Below are 14,117 nucleotides of genomic sequence, written 5' to 3' on the forward strand. Positions count from 1 at the left end.
CATTTTGAAATAAAGAGCCATCTTGACTGGGAGCTGAACTCAGGTACCAGAAAATATCACAGAATGTGCACCTGGAAGAAAACAAATTTAGTCCTCCAAGCAACAGCCTCCAGGAAATAAACACAGAATAAATGTTTAGTAAAAAATTGAGACAATCACCCTGACAACTGTGATTATGCAAATGGTCACCTCTCCCCTGTGGCTTTTGCCCAATTCTGTAATGTCAAGGTATGAACCCCCCTGCTTTCTCTCATGGGAACATGTACCCCCCTGCTTGCTGTCATGGAAACACCCTGCTTACAGTCTTTCCCTTTGAAAAACCTGCTCACTCAGGGCTCAGGGTCCTACTTCTCTACTGCTGTGTCAGTGAGACTTGGGTCCTAATTTTGATCACTCTCATAATGAAGCTCTCTTGCTCTAGTATCAAGTCATCTCCTGGTGGTCTCTGAGAGTCCCGTGATCCTGGTATTACAGCAGCAGGGAAAGCACAGTATTTTTTATAACCAAGATGGCTGCCAAGTTGTGAAACCACGTGATTGCCCTTAGTGGAGATGGCAGTGAAGCCATGGCTCCACCCTCTTTATCCTAAAATCAACATGGTAGCTAGCATGAGTTGTATGCAGCACGGTAGCATGGCAGAACTGGGATTGCGGGATCCAGGGCCTTGCTGACGGCATGGCAGTCCCTGCCTGACAGCACTTCGAAACTGTCCATGGGTGGCACTGCTGAGTGGGTGTTAAAACAGGTTCAAAAACCCTGCTCCAAAGCCAAAAAAGACCACCAGGAGTCAAATCCATTGCAAAACACATGAGGATCTTTATTCTCATATCAAGCTGGGACTGTCACAAACCAAAGCACTGGTATCCAACTGAGAGCCCTGAGCTCAGAAGTGAGAGTCATTTCTAGATCCCAGTCCCTCCCATCGTGCCCAAAGTAGGAGAATTTCAGCCTGGCATGCATCTATTGGTTGAAACAGAAAAGGGAATATTGCATTTAAAACAATTGGCTGTGGGAAGGCACCAGAACCATTAATGGTTCTTGCTTCCTTTGTTTGGCTGTTGCTATGGGAGAGGGGCGATCTGGGCTAGTTTCTAGCAACAGTATCTCTTAGTAGGTGGAAAGGAATTCAGTAAGTCTGGTTCCTCCCCAGAGGTGGCTGGACATGTGTCAACATGTCTGGCCTTTGTTCAGGCTTGTGCTTTAAACTTTAATCCAATAACCCAAAAAACTAATTTTTAATTCTTTGGTCTCTCACACAAAAGCAAGCCAGGAAATTTAAAACCCTAATTCTTGGGGCCTGAGGTGGTGGCAAAATTTAAAGTTGTTTGAGAGCAGGGCTTTGGTTGTTTGTTGAGGCACCCCAGGTGCCTCCATTGTTCCAGAGATGCCTCAAATGTCTATTCTCTCTCCCAGTTCTTCTCTTCATCCCACTCCTTCTCTCTCTGTCCACTTGATCCCCACTCCTATTATCCTCTCCAAATCATCTCCCACCATTTCCCTCCCTCCATCGCCTTCAGATGTGTATTGTTTTTCCCGTTCTGAGGAAGATCAAGCATTCTCGCTTGGACCCACCTTGTTACTTAGGGTCTGCGGATTGTAGTATGGTTATCCTGTACTAAATGGCTAATATCCATGCATATGTGAATACACACCCTGTGTGTCTTTCTGGATCTGGGTTACCTCACTCAGGATGATCTTTCCTAGTTCCATTCATTTGTCTGAAGATTTCATGATTTTCTTTTTTTTAATAGCTGAGTAGTATTCCATTGTGTAAGTGTATCGCAATTTCTGTATTCATTCTTCAGTTTAGGGGAATCTCGGTTGTTTCCAGTTTCTGGCTATTAAGAATAAGGCTGAAATGAGCATAGTTGATCAACTGTCTTTGTGGTAAGGTGGAGCATCTTTTGGGTATATGCCCAAGAGTGGTATATCTGGGTCTTGAGCTAGATCTATTTCGAAATTTCTGAGAAACTTTCAGATTGATTTATACAGTAGTTGTTCAAGTTTGTACTCCTACCAGCAAAGGAGGAAGGAGTGTTCCCCTGTCTCCACATCATCACTAGCATATGCTGTCACTTGAGTTTTTTATATTAGACATTCTGATAGATGTAAGGTGATATCTCAGAGTCATTTTGATTTGCTTTTTCTTAGTGACTCAGGACCTAGAGCATTTTTTTAAAAAAATTATTTACTTATTATGTAGACAGTGTTCGGCATGCATGTACACCTACTCACCAGAAGAGGGCACCAAATCTCCTTTTACATGGTTGTGAGCCACCATATGGTTGCTGGGATAGAACTCAAGACCTTTGGAAGAACAGCCAGTGTTCTCAACATCTGAGCCATCTCTCCAGCCCATTGAAACATTTTTTTTGCATTTATTTTATTTTATTAATTACACTTTATTCATTTTGTATCCCCCCATAAGCCCCTCCCTCCTCCCCTCCCGATCCCACCCTCCCTCCCCTTTCTGCATGCATGCCACTCCCCAAGTCCCTGATAGGGGAGGTTCTCCTCTCCTTTCTGATCTTAGTCTATCAGTTCTCATCAAAAATGGCTGCATTGTCCTCTACTGTGGCCTGGTAAGGCTACTCCCCCCTCAGGGGGAGGTGATCAAAAAGCAGGCCAATCAGATTATATCAGAGGCAGTCCCTCTTCCCATTAGTATGTAACCCACTTGGACACTGAACTGCCATGGGCTACATCTGTGCAGGGGTTCTAGGTTATCTCCACGAATAATCCTTGGTTGGAGTATGAGTCTCTGGGAAGTTCCCTGTGTTCAAATTATCTTGTTCTATGCTCTCCTTGTGGAGTTCCCGTCCCCTCCAGCTCTTACTATTTCCCACTTCTTACATAAAATTCCATTTACTCTGCCCATCAGTTGTCCATCAGGCTCAGCATCTACTTTGACAGTCTATACTGCAGAGGCTTTCAGAGGCCCTCTGTGGCAGGTTTCAAGGTTGTTTCCTGTTTTCTTCTGGCTTTCAGAGGCCCTCTGTAGCAGGTTCCGAGGTTGTTTCCTATTTTCTTTTTCTTCTGATGTCCATCCTCTTTGCCTTTCAGGATGGGGATTGAACATTTTAGTTAGGGTCCTCTCTTTTGCTTAGTTTGTTTAGATGTACAGATTTTAGTGGGTTTATTTTATGTTGTATGTTTATATAAGTGAGTATATACCATGCGTGTCTTTTTGCTTCTGGGAAAACTCACTCAGGATGATCCTTTCCAGGTCCCATCATTTACCTGCAAATTTCATGATTTTCTTATTTTTCATTGCTGAGTAATACTCCATTGTATAGATGTGCCACAGTTGCTGCATCCATTCTTCAGTTGAGGGGCATCTGGGTTGTTTCCAGCTTCTAGCTATTACAAATAAAGCTGCTACAAACATGGTTGAGCAAATGTCCTTGTTGTGTACTTGCGCCTCTTTTGGGTATATGCCTAGGAGTGGTATGGCTGGATCTTGAGGAAGCGCTATTCCTAGTTGTCTGAGAAAGCGCCAGATTGATTTCCAGAGTGGTTGTACCAGTTTACATTCCCACCAGCAGTGGAGAAGGGTTTCCCTTTCTCCACAACCTCTCCAGCATGTGTTGTCCCTTGAGTTTTTCATCTTGGCCATTCTGATGGGTGTAAGGTGAAATCTCAGGGTTGTTTTGATTTGCATTTCCCTAATGGCTAATGAGGTTGAGCATTTCTTTAAGTGCTTCTCTGCCATTTGATATTCCTCTACAGAGAATTCTCTCTTTAGCTCTGTTCCCCATTTTTAAGTGGATTACTTGGTTTGTTGCTTTTCAGCTTGTTTAGTTCTTTATATATATTGGATATGAGTCCTCTGTCAGATAAAGGGTTGGTGATGATTCTTTCCCAATCTGTAGGCAGTCGCTTTGTTTTGATGACGGTGTCCTTTGCTTTACAGAAGCTTTTCAATTTCATGAGGTCCCATTTATTGATTGTTGCTCTTAGAGCCTGTGCTGTTGGTGTTCGGTTCAGGAAGTTTTCTCCTATACCAATGAGTTCTAGGGTATTCCCCACTTTTTTTTCTAGCCGATTTAATGTGTCTGGTTTTATGTGGAGGTCTTTGATCCACTTGGACTTCAGTTTTGTGCAGGGTGATAAGTATGGATCTATTTTCATTTTTCTACATGTAGACATCCAGTTGGACCAGCACCATTTGTTGAAGATGCTATCTTTTTTACATTGTATGGTTTTGGCATCTGTGTCAAAAATCAGGTGTCCATAAATGTGTGGGTTTATTCTCGGTCTTCTGTTCAATTCCATTGATCCACCATTCTGTTTCTATGCCAGTACCATGCAGTTTTTATAACTGTTGCTCTATAGTACAGCTTGAGATCAGGGATGGAGATACCTCCAGAAGATCTTTTATTGTAGAGGATTGTTTTAGCAATTCTCGGTTTCTTGTTATTCCATATGAAGTTGAGAATTTTTCTTTCCAGGTCTGTAAAGAATTGTGTTGGCAATTTGATGGGAATTGCATTAAATCTGTAGATTGCTTTTGGTAAGATGGCCATTTTTACTATGTTAATCCTGCCAAGCCATGAGCATGGGAGATCTTTCCATCATCTCATATTTTCCTAATTCTTTCTTCAGAGATTTGAAATTTTTTTCATACAAGTCTTTGACTTGCTTGGTTAGGGTTACACCAAGGTACTTTATGTCATTTGTGGCTATTGTGAATGGTGTTGTTTCTCTAATTTCTTTCTCATCCCTTTTGTCTTTTGTATACAGGAGTGCTACTGATTTTTTGAGTTAATTTTGTATCCGGCCACTTTGCTGAAGGTGTTTATCAGCTGTAGGAGTTCCCTGGTAGAGTTTTGGGGGTCACTCATGTATACTATTACATCATCTGCAAATAGTGATAATTTGACTTCTTCCTTTCCAATCTGTATCCCCTTGATCTCCTTCAATTGTCTTATTGCTCTAGCAAGGACTTACAGCACTATGTTAAAGAGATATGGAGAGAGTGGGCAGCCTTGTCTTGTCCCTGATTTCAGTAGGATTGCTTTAAGTTTCTCTCCGTTCAGTTTGATGTTGGCTATAGGCTTTCTGTATATCGCCTTTACTATGTTTAGATATGTGCTTTGTATCCCTGATCTCTCTAGTACTTTAAACATGAATGGATGTTGGATTTTGTCAAATGCTTTTTCAGCATCTAGGGAGATTATCATGTGGATATTTTTCTTTCAGTTTGTTAATATGGTGGATCACATTGATGAATTTCCGTATATTTAACCACCCCTGAATACCTGGGATGAAGCCTACTTGGCCATGGTGGATAATATCTTTGATGTGTTCTTGTATTCGGTTTGCGAGTATTTTGTTGAGTACTTTTGCATCAATGTTCATAAGGGAGATTGGCCTGAAGTTCTCTTTTTTTTGTTGGGTCTTTGTGAGGTTTAGGTACCAAGGTGACTGTGGCTTCATAGAATTCCTTCACATTGCCCAACAGTTGGCCATAAGTCTTAACGTCTGCATTGATAGTTTGCTGGGTAGAGCCTTTCAGAGGCCCTCTGTGTCAGGTTCTTAGGTTTTGATTATTATGTGGTGGGAGGATTTTCCTTTCTGGTCAAATTTGTTGGGTGTTTTGTAGGCCTCATGTATCCTTATTGGCTTCTCCTTTAACTTGGGGAAATTTTCTTCAATGATTTTGTTGAAAATATTTTCTGGGCCTTGGAGAAGGGAGTCTTCTTTTTCCTCTATTCCGATTATTCTCAAATTTTGTCTTTTCATATTGTCTTGGATTTCTTGGACGGTCTGTGTCAGGAATTTTTTGGATTTAACATTTTCTTTGACAGATACATCAATTTCTTCCATTGTATCTTCTACACCTGAGATTCTTTCTTCCATTTCTTGTATTCTGTTGGTTATGCTTACCTCTGTAGTTCCTGTTTTCTTCCCTAAATTCTTCCTCTCCATTATTTCCTCCATTTGTGTTTTCTTTAATTTTTCTAGTTCTATCTTCAGGTCTTGAGTTGTTTTGTTTACTTCCTTCACGTGTCTGCTTGTATTTTCCTCTTTTTCTTTTAGTTCCTTCAACTCTGTCTCTTTTATTTCTTTCAGTGATTTAATTATTTCTTCTCTGAAGGTCACAAGCTGTTTGGCTGCATCTTCCCGTATTTCTTCTCGGATGGCCCTAATCTGCTTGTCTTTATCTTCCTCCATTTCTTTACGGATAGCCATGATCTGTTTGGTTTTATCTTCCTCTAATTCTTTATGTATTTTATTTGTTTCCTCTATTATCCTATTCATCAGCATAGATGTAAGGTCATCTTCTTGATTTTCTATTATGCTGCATTGTCCAGGGCTGTTCGTCCCTGGATGGCTGGGTTCTGGAGATGCCATATTGCTCTGTCTTTTGTTGGTTGAGCCTTTACGCTGACCTCTACCCATTGGGCTGATTTAGGTGTTGGCTGTTAGTTTCTGTGCTTCCTGGAGTCCTGAGGTAGGGAGTATCCCCTTGGCCGGAAGATGATTTTTCCTGAAGGAGTCCTTCTCTGCTTTTAGGTTATGGTCACTGTATGGCCAGTGTTTCTCAGGAGTTGCCACTGCTCACCTCAGGTTTATAGCCCTGAGTAGTAGCTGTGGTCTATGTTAGAGAGGGGGGATCTCCTCTTACCCATAGAAGTTCTCAAGACAGCTGCCCCACTGCTGGGTTTCTTGTTATAAATTTAGTGTGCTGCTGCTCACTAAATTTCCAGGTACAGTCCTCTTGAAGAACCTGCTGATTCCCTAGCTGTGGAGTTTTCTCCCAGCAGGGAAACTCAGTCTGTTATCTTGGGGCACACAGTTCTGTCCAGGAAAGTGGGAGGTGCACTCAGCAAGTCTCTGGGCCGGAGGCTGAGTGCTCCGCTCTGGGCCTGGAGGATGTGCACCTAGTTTGAGTTGGCACCTGGGGGCGCTGCTCTGGTCTGGAGGCTGGGTGCCTCACTCTGGACCAGAAACTGTGTGTCTCTGTCTGTGATGGCGGCTGCAGGCACTGCTCTGGTCCAGACGCTGTGGGTGCAGCCCTCTTGAAGGACCAAGGATTCCCACAGTTTTGACAGTCTAACTAGGGATAACTGGTTGATACTTGGCACAGTATCTGAGGGCTGCTGTAATGGCTCTCTGATTTTTGTAGGTCTGAGGATGCAGCTATGTGTCCCAGTGCCCTAGGGGAACTCAATAATGGTGGCTGAGCACAGCACTCCTGCCTGCATTAGAGCCTAGAGTCTGCGTGAATCCAGGGAGTCTTTTGGTGCTGGGTGTCCTAAGCGTTAGAGCTGATGATCCCCTCCGCTGGGGGTTTCCTCCTGCCAGTCTTTTCTTTGGGGACCTCTGTTCTGTCTGGGGTGGTGAGTAGAACCCACAGGTACAGATGCCCGCTTGTGGCTCCGCCTTTCTGGCCATTCGGAGCCTTGGCTGCTGCCTAAACTGGGTAATTTTCCCTAGACCGTTTCGGGGTGGGGGTGTCAGCTGAGTGCTCTGAGATCAGACCAGCCATTTCCCTCCCTGTGGGTTTGCACCTGCCAGTGAAATGCAGTCTCTGGTGCCTGGTGCCCTGGTGCCCACAGTTCTATCTGAGGCGGTGAATCAGGCGCGCAGGCAGGGCTCTGTGCAGGCGTCTGGGTCCCAGCTCTGGGTCCGGCCTGGCTCTTGGGGCACCCGCGGTACCCGAATCTTTTCCAGGGGATGTCTGGGTAACCTGAGGTCGGTCCCAATAGTTTCCTGCTCTGTGGGGTTATCTCTCGACTGGGAAATCCAGTCTGTGATGTTGTGGGCCCACAGTTCAGTCTGGGACCATGACCAGATCACGCTGGCATGTAGCTCTGGGCTGGCGACCAAGTGCCTGGCGGAACCAGGATCTCTTCCGCGGTTTAGCCAGGTGAGTTAAAGCTGATTGAATCCCCCACCATGGGGTATCCTCTCACCTGTGAAACACAATCACTTGTGTTTCATGGCCGCCAGTTCTGATTGCTGGTCACTGTGCCAATCCTGCTCTGCTGCTCCTCAGAATGAGAGTCCTCCTGGCGCCGCCATCTTGCCCCGCCTGACCTCCCATGGAACATTTTTTAAGTGCTTCTTAGGAATTCAGGATTCCTCTATTGAGAATTCTCTCTTTAGCTCCATACTCCATTTTTAATTGGGTTATTTGTTTTTGTTTTGGGTGTTTAATTTCTTGAGTTCTTTATATATTTTGGATATTAACCCTCTGTAAGATGTGGAGTTGGTAAAGATCATTTCCCAATCTGTAGGCTGTCATTTTGTCCTATTGACACTGTCTTTTGCCTTGCTGAAAAATTTTACTTTAATGTGGTCCCATTTAATAATTATTGATCTTAGAGCGTAATCTGTTCTGCTCAGGAAGTTGTCTCCTGTTTGGATAATTTCAAGGCTCTTACCCTCTTTTTTTTTTTTCTAATAGATTTAGTGTATCTGGTTTTATGATGTGGTCTTTCTTCTTCCCTTCCTATAGCCTGTAACTAAGCATTGCATCTCTCCACCTGCTTTTTCCCCACCCTTTCCTTCCTAGAGAGGGCTAGGAAAACCAGGGTTGCCAGTGAACATACTGCAACCAGGTCCATGACAACGACAACCAAAACGAAGCCACAAAGGATCCAAGGACCCTCTCCCATGAGGCTCTCCATTTTAGGTACTGTTCTAGGTCTAGAACTGTTTAGAAGACCACCAGCCTCCCAGTTTTGCCTCTCCAACCTGCCATACCTCCACAGCCACTGCTGCTCTGTGAGAGCTGAGCCTGCCAGCAGTAGCAGGGAGCAAGCGTGTGTGAAATGCATTCACCTTTGGTTCTTCCGTCTTTGGCTAAGGAATTGTCTTTCACCGAGGACTTCTCAGGCTGTAAACTGAGATTCAAGCCCCACTTTGGTTCACAAACATGTTGTAGAAAATAAAAGATATCAGGCTAATAATGTCTATTATTTGCCCTGTAATAATTAGGGAAGTATTATCTAAACCACTATAATCAATAAAGTCACACACACAGTTAGATTTTAGATTTGCCTTGTTTGACCTTGGGCAGATAATTCCACTCATTATCTCATTATCTCCCAGCCCCATCCCATGCCATCTGCTTTAACCATTCCTATCTGGACTACTTTCAATCCATATTCCCAAAATACTGTCTTATATTCCTCATCTGTGCATTCTTCTCCATAACATTCTTGGAGTCAGTCCTTCCTCCTGGTCCACTTTTTTTGTTTTGTTTTGTCTTGTGTTTGTTTTTTGTTTGTTTTTTTTTATACTATGGCAACTCTGCTTTCTCCTTTCTCTTACACCTTTCTCCTCCTTTCTATGATCCTCTCTCCTCCAAACCCTCGAACCTTGGCTCCACCCACCTCACCTTTGCCCTGCCAATCAGGAGGCAAGTAGCATAAACTTCATTTTGGGGGGTGCGAGAGATTGTTCACAGAACAGGAAGGATCTCGAGACGGGGTGATTGATTAAATAAAACAGAATGAGCTAATTGAGAGAAGCTATATTATATAAATGTAGGTTTATTGGAAGCAGCGAGGGAGGGGGAAGAGGAGCGCACATTGGAGAGGAAGAGAGAGAGGGCAGGAAGGAGAGAAAGGCGGAGAAAGGGCAGAAAAGGGGGCTAGGGAATGCAGAACCAAGATTTCTGGTTATGCAGTGAAGGGCTTCTGGGAGAAAAGCCCCACCCTAGATGGAGGGCAGGGTATGGCAGCCACGCTCTGCAGCAGGTAGGGACTTTAACATCCCAGCCTTTTGTTGATAATAAATGGAGAACCGGCAAAGAATCTTTTCTGGTTCCTTTTGGCTGACATTAGGGGCATTGATTTTGGGGGATGAGGCAAAAAGAAGGAATGTTGGCCAAGTTCCAAGAGCAGGCTGTTCTATTTGCTGTCCAGGATCTGTGAAACCTTCTGTAGCTAGGAGACTACAGGTTCGGCTGAGGAAGTCTCTGAGGTTTAGGCCAGAGCACTGCATTCTGGATGCAGCTCTTGAGGAAACAGGATGCTGGAACATATATATTAGGGCAGAAGATAAAGTCAAGGAGTTTAACTCTTAGGCCCATGGATTTTGAGACCCATGGTCTAGGCAATTGGGGGAGGGGAGTCCCAAAACCAGGGGAGGAATTTCACCCTCAGGAATGGGCAGGCTGGGAAACAGGCTGTTGATTGGCTGTAATTATCTGGAGCATGTCGTGTGGATTGCAGTGGATCTTCCAAAGCTTACAAGAATCTTTTTAAGTTTACAAAAAAAGATAAATTGACTTGAGAGACAATTTAAAATCTGATTAATGTTATAGCTCTGAACAGTCTTAATACAAAAACAGCAGTATGGTAGGGGGAAGAGTTTTTATATATCTGAAATTACTTTCTTATCACCAACCTTGAAACCCCTTCTCAGACCCTCAAATATAACTCAGAATCTCAAACCTCACATAAGCTGTACATTGTTGAGAGGGCAGGGGAAGCCTTACTTTCTGCTGTTCAACTGATCAGAGACCTGAGAAGGATAAATTAAGCCATCAGAGACCTGAGAAGGATGAATTAATGCAGGAAGCATAATCCAAGTGCCCTTGTATTGATGAATATGACAGAGGTTACCCATTATCCAGATGGCCTTACCATTAGGCTCCTGTGGTGTCAGTGACTCTTGTGGGCACAAGTCCTAGGGCAGCATCTCAGCATTGGCTTTCAGGTGCTGGGCCCAGCAAATCTGAGAGGGAGGTCTTTCCATGGAAGAGGAATTTGGGAGAAGGACCGACCTTATTTTGTCACGGCAAAACAGGGCAGTCAGCCGGAGGGGTGTCCTGTTTGTCCACAGTTCAGGCAGGGCCAGCAGGCCAGTTGGGGCAGTCCTGCCCAGCATCACAGTATCTAGGTGGAGTCATCTGTCATTGTGCCTAAATCTTCCTGGAGGCCTTGGGGTCACAGCTAGAAGCTGAGGTCTCTGTCACATTAAGCTTTTTCATTAAGCATTTAAATGTACTATTCTGCAGACTTTCTGACAGGCTTGAGGACCATGATCTATTATGTATAGCTCTGTCAAACAAACTTTGATTGTATAGTTAACCATCCTAGGCTTAACCTTGAAAACATAAAACAAGAAACTAAGTAAAACTTTATCAGTTTTTTTTAGCATGACTGTAAATACATTTTTGAACTAGCATCAAAAGAAAACTTTCAATCATAGATATAGTTCATAAACTGGAGATCCTGCTGATCCTATCACACCGCACCATTACAGACTGAACAGCAAAAGCTGAAAAGCCATGGCGAAGCCATGGCTCCACCCTTATGTCCCAGCCAACATGACAAGCAGCCATGCATTTCAAGAGGCCTGCAGCGGGAAATTTAAAACTGGACACTGGTGCTGCGCCACCCGGCCCTGCTGCTGCTTGCTGTTGTCCCAACCTGCGGAGACCTTGCATGGGTGTGGGGTGGGGTCAGGATGGGGAAGGTAGAACCAGGAGCCAAGTGTGCAGACAACGCCTCAGGAAGTAGAGGAGGGAGGGTGAAAGGATGCTTCCAAAAACCGGGACAGATTGGAAAATTTCTGCAGACACCCAAGAGTTGTCTAGGGATCAATTTTAGACCCCGAAGCACAACAATTTATTTTCCCAGCCTTTGCCGAATCCCAAGATTATGGAAGTGGCGTCCCAATTCAATAATCTGGAAGCTTTGGTGAGGTTAATCTACAAACAGAAGTCTCAGACACGTGAGATTATTTCAGAACAAAAGTCTGGCTTTGTTCCAAACAGACTTGCTCTTTTGTGGCCACATCCTCACAGAGGAGTGGCAGATGCTGTGAACCCCAGAAGAGTCACCTGGTACCTCTTGGCAGAAGCTGGGGGACAGGGCACTTACCGAATCCAAAGCTGTCTCAGATGGAGAGAGAGAAGCGGTCCCCATGTGGCCAGGGAAAACCAAGACCCACAGGCTTGGGCTTCACATTCTCCCGGGTTTCTGCAGCAAGATGATGGGTTATCTCTGCTGATTTAATAAGCCAATCCAAGCTGGATTAAAAGTATAAAAAGGGCAGGTTTATTTGTGAACTGAAGCTTTTGGGCCAGTTCAGCAGCCTCAGGGGACTAGGCCAGAGGAAGCTGCACTCTGACTAAACAGGGGCAGCGTTTTTAAGGATAGTAAGCATGAAGGAAGATGATGGGTATGCATCTGTTGGATTTGGGGGCTGGTGGCTCCAAGTGAGGGGTTTGGGTCCGTCCTCACGAATGCCAGGACTGTGGAGGCTTTTCTTGAAGTGGGGGCCAGGGTTAGAGAGAGAAACTGGGTTTTACTGGGTGATGTGGGGGAGAGGAGGGCAACCTGAGGTGCCAACCAAACGGGGGCTGGGAGTGTAGGCAAGAAAATTAACAATTAATACAAAGCACCAGTCCATGCCACTACAGGCTATTATGAATAAAGCTGCTATGAACGTAGTTCAGCAAATGTCCTTGTATGGTGGAGCATATTTTGGGTCTATGCCCAGGAGTGGTCTAGGTAGCCTTGAGGTAGCTCTATTTCCAGTTTCCTGAGAAACCACCAAATTGATTTCCATCTTGTTTGTTCAAGTTTGTGCTTCCCCAGCAATGGAGGAGGGTTTCTTTTGATCCACATCCTCACCAGCATGAGCTGTCACTTGAGTTTTTGATCTTAGCCATTCTGATGGGAGTAAGATGGAATCTCAGAGCCTTTTTGATTTGCATTTCCCTGATGACAAAGGACATTGAGCATTTCTTTAAGTGTTTCTCTGCATTTGATGTTCCTCTGTTGAGAATTCTCTGTTTAGCTCTGTACCTCATTTTTAATTGGGTTATTTGGTTTGTTGATGTTTAATTTCTTGAGTTATTTTATATATTGGATATCGGCCTTCTGTTAGAATTGGTGAAGATCCTTTCCCAATCTGTAGGGTGCCATTTTGTCCTTTTGACAGTGTCCTTTGCCTTACAGAAGCTTTTCAACTTCATGAGATTTCATTAATTAATTGTTGATCTTAGAGCCTGTGCTTTTGGTGTTCTGTTCAGGAAGTTGTCTCCTGTGCCAATGAGTTCAAGGGTCTTTCCCACTTTTTCTTCTACTAGGTTTAGTGTGTCTGGTTTCATGTTGAGGTCTTTGATCCACTTGGATTTGAATTTTGTTGAGGGTGATAGATATGGATCTATTTGCATTTTTCTACATGTAGACATCCAGTTAAACCAGCACCATTTGTTAAAAATGCTGTCTTTTTTTTTTCTATTGTATGGTTTTGGCTTCTTTATCAAAAATCAAGTATCTGTAGGTGTGTGGGTTTGCTTCGGGGTCTTCAGTTCCATTCTGCTAATCATCCTGTCTGTGGTTCTGTGCTCTGCTTCTCCCTCAGGGCATCCAGTCTCCACTGCACACTGGGCTGGGAAGGATATAGAAGAACCTGACTGGGTACATCCACAGGTTCTAGATCCAGAGGGGCATGCTTTGGGGAGAAGCACTTCCCCAGGGTTTTCATTGTTACATCTCTTTTGGGTGATAGCAGCCCAGCATCTGCTTCTTTCCTTTGGAACATACAATCACCAGACAAAGTCTAGGCAGGACAGTGTGTATGAGCGTCCCAGTTCAGTGGTGAGCATCCGGAGTGAGAAAGCCTTTCTGAAACAGCTCTTCAAGTGTTATACAGCCTTTCAGCTCAGAGCTCTCCCAGTGACATAGCAACACTTAGATGACATTCAGTGAAAAGCCTTGTATGCTTTATTCATGGTGAGCAAGGACTATATGAAACCTAGGGGTTGAGAAGGGATTTCCAGGGTGGGTGGGTGAATATCATTGGCAAGGGCTGACATGCTGGGAATCCCTTGCTTGCTTGGCAGGAATTCCAGGTGCTAGGCTACATGACTGCCTCGAGAACTGAGGAGATACTGGGTTGAGACTACATGCGCTGGAGCCTGCAGGCACAGAACAGGATGGGAGTGATACTTACCCTTGCATGTCTCAAGACTGAGATTTGGGGAGCTGGAATACCTCTCAAGCTCACGCTAGCTGCATGCTGGTTTCCCTGGTGGCATGGTCCACATACACACCACTGTCCCTTTTTATGCCTATCCCAAGTAGTTTTGCTTGTTTGTTTGTTTACTATTGCTGTGTAGTACAGCTTGTTACCAGGGATGG

Source organism: Psammomys obesus, unplaced genomic scaffold, assembly GCF_907164565.1.
Source record: "Psammomys obesus unplaced genomic scaffold, mPsaObe1.curated_primary_1811, whole genome shotgun sequence".
Classification (NCBI taxonomy): Eukaryota; Metazoa; Chordata; class Mammalia; order Rodentia; family Muridae; genus Psammomys; species Psammomys obesus.